Below are 5,885 nucleotides of genomic sequence, written 5' to 3' on the forward strand. Positions count from 1 at the left end.
GGGTTCGCGCCCCGGTCTGCGAGGATCCCACGTGCCGCGGAGCGGCTGGGTCCGTGAGCCATGGTCGCTGGGCCTGCGCGTCCGGAGCCTGTGCTCCGCAGCAGGAGAGACCACAGCAGAGAGAGGCCCGCATACCACAAAAAAAAAAAAAAAAAAAAAAAAAAAAATTGGCTTGCTCTTTTTAAAGATTCTAAAGATACTTAACTGCAGGAAGATCAGCACAATGGGATTTTAGACATCTAATCATATCCTATCTCAGAAGACACTCATTGTGTTAAGTCATCTTTCTTCTAGTAACACTAATCAGATATTTTAATTCCTTGGAAATTAAAGGTCAAGTATGTGAGTAATGGTTGAGCTATCTCTAAGGGCACAATACAACAAATATCTCCCCTGTCCACACGGGTAAATTAGTGTGTGCTTTATATATTTACAGACAAACATGGCATAGCAAGGTCCATTATAAGAGCAGCAGTTGGCTGCACAATGAAAAATGGCTTAAGAACAATAAACATGGCAGTGCACATCAGACGTCCAGGCTACCAGAGCTCATCTCATGTGAGCTCTCTGAAGGTAACCAGACTTCTGTTCCACACAGAGCTCCAAAATTAGCTACATATTCATATACACACTACAAAGTAATTCCAGTAATGGAAAAGACATTTCCAGAGTAAAGTAACTAATCCAACAGCTGAAAACTAGCCACAAAGAAGACGAAGACAGGAAAAAGAGAAGGAGAGGGGAGGGACACAGAGAAGGAGATGGGGAGGGGAGAGGGAGAGAGAGGCGGGGATGGAGGGAGACAGAGAGGAGGAAGAGGGGGAGGGGAACAGACCTAGAGGGAGGAGGAGACAGTGGGAAAGGGGAAGATGGGGAGGGAGAGAAGGCGGGAAAAGAAAGAAAACCTATCCACTGAAAACACAAAATAGTCTTCCTAGAGAGAAATAAAACCAAATGTAACAGCTCCAGTGGCATCATCACAGGCTCTCTACCTGGCAGAGTATAATATTTGTGATTCCAAAGGATGATCTTAAGTCACCAAGAAAAGATTAATTTCTTTACTACTTCCTAATCATTAAAACAGGAAAGAACATAAAATAGCAGCGCCATCTCAACTGCTGCAGTCAGGCTACCGGGACACCCTGTGGTAGGAGAAGCACTGCTGTGGAAGCTGAAGACAAGACAGCAATTTGAGGATGATGTCACTGATGACCACTGCAAACTGACACCCAAAGAAAGCCTCCTGAGTGCTAGCAGCATATCTAGAAAAACCCAAGGTTTTTATGCCCAACTGTATAAATCAAAGACTGTCTTTACTAGACTCCCTTTCCCCCACAAATCCATCAAATATACATCAACTGAGCTTTCCCTTAAGAAGAACAAGCAGCCAGAACCTACGTCACATCAAATATCTGAATTTGGATTCACCTTTCCAGAACAGAGATGTGATCAGATTTCCAATACGTTAAAAGCAAAAAGAAAACCAGCAAGCAAAGATCAACTGCAGGGTCATCCAAACAGCTTGGTTGTATCCATTTGATACCACAGTTAGATTATACAGAGAAATCCAGATAACCTTCTTCCTTTCACCCAATCTTTTCATTTACTAATTCACACATATAAAATATATTCTGAAACAGTAGTTTTTTAAAAGAAAAAACATATTTAAGGTAAAATTTCTTCCAAAATTAGATAAATGTCTACTACATTTAGAGATAAAACAGAAAGTAATTTTAAAAAATAAAAAATCTGATTCACTTTTATCAGTCTAGCCTGGGCTCTAGCCAGCAATCCAGCTGAAGAGAGGCCTGGACATATGAGGAGGCAGTCAGGGGTCAGTGGATGGAGCCCAGGAGTAAGACCTGTGATCTAATAATGGCTCTGTAACCAGCAGGCTGTGTGACCTGGGGCTGCTCCTCATATGCCTACGCCTTCATTTTGGTAATAATAATCCTTGTGTGTGCGTGCCCATGCGCGTCTCTGTCTCTCTCTCAAGGGAGGCTAGGCCCCAGGTTAAAACAACACAGGGAGCACCTGTTTCTGAGCTCTACAAAGTCAGGCATCCAAATCACAAGTGTCCCATGTGACTCTAGGTCTCATTCTGCAAGAAGACTAATTCACCTGCTTTCTCCCTAATCTGATCACTCACCAAGATCTGCCAATTCTTTGATTTTTGAACCTCAGTTATCAGTAAAATAAGAGCTGTGGTAAATGATCTCTACGATCCATTTCCAGTGATAATATTCTACCCTATTTTGAAATACTCAGAATAAGTTATTTCATGCTTATTAAATACCTTGCCTTACTTTAACATTAAATAGATAAGATAATATCTTTATAATCAATGCCAGGGATCTTCAAATTACAGCCCACAGATTGCCAGCCACCTATCTTATAAATAAAGTTTTACTGCAACATAGCTACACCTGTTCACTTACATGTTAAATAAGTAGCTTTCGCATTACAGGAGTAGAGATGAGTAGTTGCCAGTGTGTCTGTATGACCCTTCACATAAAAAGTCTATCAGCCTCCGATCTAGGTGAAGTACCTGAGAGTTGATGCTATTAAAATTATTTCTATTTTCCTATGTGTTTGTAATAATTATAGTCCCACTAATAATTTTCTAAAACTTCTGTTTGCAGAGCATAGTTTTTTTTCTCTGCTCCTAAGCCACAGAGGAGATAGTCCCTATACAGTGAGCTGGGCCAGGAGCCAAGTACTTTTAGCACTCTTCCCAAACTGGAAATAATGCTTTCCTTTGGCTGTCTACCAAAAGCAGTGGCAAAAGTTTCAGATTCCGTTTTCAGGTTGGGAGAAGAACGAGCAAAAAGCAAGTACATTTCCACTTTTCTACCTGTGATGCTAGACCAACCCCCCCCACCCCGGCTACCACCAAGCTAGTGCACTGTATCATTTGAGGGTGTTATGGATATATAGATATTGTGGATTGAACTGTGTCCCCACCACCAAATTCATAAGCTGAAGTCCTAACCCCAGCACCTCAGGATCTTCACAGAGGTAATTAAGTTAAAATGAGGTTGTTTTTTTTTTTTAAAGCATGGGCCCTAATGCAATATGACTGGATCCTTATAAGCAGAATAAATTTGGACACAGACATGTACCAATGGAAGACATAACAAGAAGGCAGTCATCTACAAGCCAAGGAGAAAGTCCTAGAACAGATCCTTCTCTCACAGCTTTCAGAAGAAACTGACTCTGCCAACACCTTGATCTTGTACTTCCAGCTTCCAGAACTGTGAGAAAATAAATTTTGTTGTTTAAGCCACTCATCTTGTAGTAATTTGTGATGGCAGCCCTACTAAACTAATACATCAACACTGCAGTCTTTCAAAGGTCACACACTTTAGGTCTAATTCTTAATACCAGAAACACAGTATACATATTTCCTTATTAAGATCTTTATTTTCTATAAAAGGCCAATTAAATGATTAACTAATACAACACATTATTTAACCACCTAACACATGCTAGAAACAGCCTGAGGTACTGGTAAACCTATGTTTGAAAAATATAAGCATTACATGAATAGCTCCCATAAAAATATCCATATTTAGGCAGCCAGTAAATTTAGTCCTTAAAACAGAAGTTCTTCAACAAAACTTACTTCCTGTACAAATTTTACTAAATGCTAAGTAGACGGGGGTGGGTAGAGTGTAGAGGGGAGCATAGTTCAGACTGTAGCAGAGTTAAGAGTCAGATAGCCTGAACTCCACAGTCAGATAGCCTGGGTCTGACTTACTATGCTGGCTCTAGCTTCTATTAGCAGTATAACTTTCAGCCAGTTATCACATCTCTAAATGTTTTCATTACCTTTATCTATAATAATACCTTCAGAGTTGAGGATAAAATGAGGTCATAAATGAAAAAGCTAAATTTAACATAGTACTTGAGATATAGTAAGCACTCACTGCTTCCAGTTACTTCACTCCATTCAATAATAATAGTAAGAGTAATTCTACTAGACTCTAGCGTTACAATATAGATTCTATGGAAGGATTCACTTGTTTGATTACATATAACATGTCAAAAGTTATACCCCTCATCCATGAATCTTAAAAATGCATCATGGACATCAAGTGAAGCTTCTTCAGGAAGGCTACCAATTTGACTAAAAGAGTGTGTTTGTGTGCATGTCCTTTTGCCCCCTTCTCTCCACTGTTTGTGTCCTAGAATCCCTATCTAACACCCTTTTAGATGATCTATAGGTCATCCACAGGAGAATCCTCCTTTATAACACAGAAGAACAAGGTAAGGCTGTGCTACAGGAGAGATCAAGCAAGAATCTTCATTATTTATTTTTTTAAAGCGTTTTTTTTTAAATTATGTGTAACACAAAGTTATTTAAGTCAATAAATTTTTAAGGAATTTCGCATGTTCTGATTCTTTCCACTGCCATTCACCTTAGTTCCTCCAAACTCATAATCTTCAAGATAAAACAGCCCTTTCAAAAAGAAGCTATCATGTGAGTCAGCCCACAATTCTTTTAGTTAGGCTTCTTTGATCGCCAATGAAATATGGACACACTTCAAAATTCCCCACCTGTAATCTTTGGGATCCAATTTCCTCAAGCGATTTACTTTAGGACCATGTTTAGGGTCAGGAGATGGATCTGCCTGGTTCTGAATTTGACACCCTCTAAAAATGTATTAGGTTCAAATCATATTCACTCCTAAGCCATCACACCCTAGAACAGTACAGATCATTGGGATATGCCAATACCTAAGATAAAAAGTTTGTTAGGTTTTTCATAGTTTACTTGGCAGCTCTGTCTTGTAGTTCTTTCCCACAGATCTAACAGGTAGTTCTATGAGTAAAGGAAACCACAATTAATCTATGAGGCGTTTCCAACGATGTAGGTTTACAGGTCGGGATAGACCTCAACAATCTTCATTATTTTTGACAGAGCTGCTGGAGATGGAGGGTAAGAGCCAATCAACCATCGATCACAACCTAAGAACCTGTGATCCAAGGAGCTGCTGGGTCACCCCAACTATCTGTAGTACATCAAGAATAAAGGAAGCTATGCTACTAGGACTGAAAGAAAACACATTTGGTTTGAGAGCTATGTGAAGAAACAAACGTTAAGTGACGCTAACTTTTTGCCCCTCCCTACTCCAAACAGATGTTCTGGAAAAAGCATATTCCTCAGTGATATATAATGGCAGTCCAGTGGTTAGGACTCCACGCTTTCACTGCTAACAGCCTGGGTTCAATCCCTGGTAGGGGAACTAAGATCCCACAAGCTGCATGATGTGGCCAAAAAAAAAAACCTTAAAGGATTTCAGCACAGGACTAGAGCAAAAATATACAAAAGCAGAGTAAACTGAGCAAAATACAGTTAATAGGTAAATATATTTGAAAGAAATTATCCCAGGAAAGGAGAGGAAGAATTTGTGAACTACTCTTTATACACAACTTCAGAGAAATTAAGTTCTGAACAGAGACCTCAAAGAAAAGCTCCAAGAAAGAGGTAAGACAATGCAAAGAGATGAGAGCTGGCAAATCAGGAAAGAGAAAAGGAAAATAAAGCAATCAAAGATAAAAGCCTAAAAACAACAAAAAGCAGAGTAGACATGTCTTACAACACAGTCAAGAATCTGAAGCCACAGCCAGAGTGAATCTTTAAAAAACTAGGTCAGCCTCTGTCCCTCCACCCAAAACTCCCCATTGGTTTTCCACATCACTTTAAGGGCCAAAGCAAGTCTTTACCTGGAACACTCCCAACCTCTGCTTTACCTCCTACTGCTTTTTTTTTTTTAACATCTTTATTGGAGTATAATTGCTTTACAATGGTGTGTTAGTTTCTGCTTTACAACAAAATGAATCAGTTATACATATACATATGTTCCCATATCTCTTCCCTC

General features: G+C 39.6%; 1 protein-coding gene and 1 pseudogene across 7 annotated transcripts in view; both read right to left on the reverse strand.

Annotated features, from left to right (window-relative positions):
• Positions 1-5,885, reverse strand: part of ANKRD28 (ankyrin repeat domain 28) — a 178,859-nt gene that overhangs the window by 61,812 nt on the left and 111,162 nt on the right. The window lies entirely within an intron of this gene.
• LOC112061987 (uncharacterized) lies at positions 4,785-4,903 on the reverse strand (annotated as a pseudogene).

Source organism: Physeter macrocephalus, chromosome 1 (assembly GCF_002837175.3).
Source record: "Physeter macrocephalus isolate SW-GA chromosome 1, ASM283717v5, whole genome shotgun sequence".
Lineage (NCBI taxonomy): Eukaryota > Metazoa > Chordata > Mammalia > Artiodactyla > Physeteridae > Physeter > Physeter macrocephalus.